The 3,037-nt window shown below is 35.8% G+C and overlaps 1 non-coding gene across 1 annotated transcript; it reads left to right on the forward strand.

The window, feature by feature from the left end:
* Positions 1–2,221: 2,221 nt before the first annotated feature.
* On the forward strand, positions 2,222–2,361 carry LOC124521507 (U4 spliceosomal RNA). The gene has a single exon (XR_006964562.1). It is a non-coding gene; the product is annotated as a U4 spliceosomal RNA (small nuclear RNA).
* The last annotated feature ends 676 nt before the right edge of the window (positions 2,362–3,037 follow it).

The following is a 3,037-nucleotide window of genomic DNA, read 5'->3' on the forward strand; positions in this document are numbered from 1 at the left end:
AGTCACAGACTAGATCTGTCACACTGTATACCCAGACTTGAGAACTCCAAGCCTATGCCCTTCCCTTGAGAAATGCAAAGAAATATTTGAAACAATGACTGAAATTTCCCCCCAAATTAATACCAAACACCAAATCACAAATCCAGGAACCTCAGAGAGTACCTAGCAGGATAAATGCCCCATTCCCACCCCCCCCCCACCTCCTGCTAAAAATCACCGAGGCTTTATCATTTTCAAATTTCAGAAAATCAAAGATGAAGAAAAAATACTAAAAGAAGGTGGGTTGGGGCAGGAGGGAATACCTTACCTGTAGAGGGGCAAAGATAAGAATTACAGTTGACTTCTCCTCAGAAACCATGTAAGCAAGAAGACGGTAGAGTGAAATATTTAGTGTTGGACTAAATATTATTTATTAACACTAAATATTTAGTGTTGAGACAAAAAAATAAAAATAAAAATAAACAAACAAAAAATACCACTCACCTAAAATTCTGTACCCTGAGAAACTATCCTTCAAAAGTGAAGGTGAAATAAAGGCTTACTCAGGAATACAAATATTGAGGGCATTTTTTGGCCAGTAAATCTGCCTTGTCAGAAATGTTAAAAAAAAAGTTCTTTTGATGGGAATGCAAGCTGGTACAGCCACTCTGGAAAACAGTATAGAGGTTCCTCAAAAAACTGAAAATAGAATTACCCTATGACCCAGCAACTGCACTACTAGGCATTTATACATGGGATACAGTGTGCTGTTTTGAAGGGACACATGCACCCCCATGTTTATTTATTTATTTTTTTTTTTCAACGTTTATTTATTTTTGGGACAGAGAGAGACAGAGCATGAACGGGGGAGGGGCAGAGAGAGAGGGAGACACAGAATTGGAAACAGGCTCCAGGCTCCGAGCCATCAGCCCAGAGCCTGACGCGGGGCTCGAACTCACGGACCGCGAGATCGTGACCTGGCTGAAGTCGGACGCTTAACCGACTGCGCCACCCAGGCGCCCCGCACCCCCATGTTTATAGCAGCGTTATCAACAATACCAAAGTATGGAAAGAGCCCAAATGTCCATCGATGGATGAATGGATAAAGAAGATGTGATATATATATATATATATATACACACACACACACACACACACACACACACACACACTGGAGTATTACTCGGCAATCAAAAAGAATGAAATCTTGCCATTTGCAACTACGTGGATGGAACTGGAGGGTATTATGCTAAGTGAAATTAGTCAGAGAAAGACAAAAATCATATGACTTCATTCATATGAGGACATTAAGAGACAAAACAGATGAACATAAGGGAAGAGAAAAAATATAAAAACAGGGAGGGGGACAAAACAGAAGAGACTCTTAAATATGGAGAACAAACAGGGTTTCTGGAAAGGTTGTGGGAGGGGGGGTGGGCTAAATGGGTAAGAGGCACTAAGGAATCTACTCCTGAAATCATTGTTGCACTATATGCTAACTAATTTGGAGGTAAATTAAAAAAAATAAAAAATTAAATTAAAAAAAAGCTCTTTTGAGAGAAGGAAAATGATATAGTTCAGAAATTCAGATCTACATAAAGAAGAAGAACACCAAGTAAAGAATAAGTGAGGGTAAATTGTTTTTTTTTTTTTTTTGACCTATTTATTTTTAGGTCCTATTTTTTTAAATTATTTTTAATTGACCTAACAGAAAACAATTTGTTCAAATTAATAATAACAACAGTGTATTGAGTTATGTATACTTATGTGTATATGCTTATGTCTGCTTATATATAAGTGAAATGAATAAAAGCAAAGATACAAGGAATGGGAGAAAGGAATTAGGTTTATTTTGTTATTATAAGGTACTCATGCTACCTGTGAGGTGGTATAATGTTATTTGAAAATGGATCTGGATTAGTCATAAATACATATTGCAAACTCTAGGCAATCACTAAAAAAAGTAAAAAAGTAAGAACAAACCAACAAAAGCAAAAACAAAAAAAGAAGTCTAACTGACACACTAAGGAGGAAAAGAAAATGTAATCATATAAAATGTTCAATTGAAACCATAAAAGGTAGAAAAAGACAAGACAAAACAGGAATAAAGATCAAGGACAACAACAATAATGAATGTGGGAGATATTAATCCAAATATATCAACAATACTTTGAATGTCAATGCCCTAAATGCACCAATTAAAAAACAGAGTCTGTCAGAGTGATTCAAAAAACAGAACACACGCTTTGCGCAGTGGCAGTATCATAGCCAATGAGGTTTATCCGAGGCGCGATTATTGCTAATTGAAAAAACAGAACACAACTATATGTTGTCTACTGGAAAACCACTTTGACTACAGACAAATTATAGATTAAATATAAGTGGAAGGAGAAAAATACACCATCCTAACACTAATCAAAGGAAAGTGGGAGTAGCTATACTAATTTCAGACAAAACAGACTTCAAAGTAATGAAAGTTATCAGGGATAAAGAAGGGCATTACATAACGATAAAGGAATCAATTCTCCAAAAGACATAACAATCCTTAATATATATGCATCTAACAACAGAGCATCAACGTAAGGGAGGCAAAAACTTATAGAACTGTAAGGAGGAATAGATATATCCACTAATATAATTAGATACTCCAACACCCCTCTCAGGAATGAACAGTCCAACAGGTAGAAAATCAGTAAGGACATAGTTGAATTCAACAACACCATCAATGAACTGGATATAATTGACATCTCTAGACTACTTCATTCAACAATAGCAGAATACACATTTCTCTCAGACATGGAACACTTACCAAGCTAGAACATATTCTGGACCATAAAACACCGTAACACATTTAAAAGTATATAAATCATACAATATTGACTTTCAGACCACAGTGAAATTAAACTAGAAATCAGTAACAGAAAGATAATTGAAGAATCCCAAAATATATGGAGACTAAACAATACACTTTTTTTTAAAGTATGTTTGTTTATTTTGAGAGAGAGAGAGAGAGCAAGGGTGGGCCAGAGCGAGAAGGAGAGAATTTTAAGCAGACTCC

Source organism: Lynx rufus, unplaced genomic scaffold (assembly GCF_022079265.1).
Source record: "Lynx rufus isolate CCGP_SWC_20201006 ecotype Redwood Valley unplaced genomic scaffold, mLynRuf1.p SCAF_3, whole genome shotgun sequence".
NCBI classification, from domain to species: Eukaryota; Metazoa; Chordata; class Mammalia; order Carnivora; family Felidae; genus Lynx; species Lynx rufus.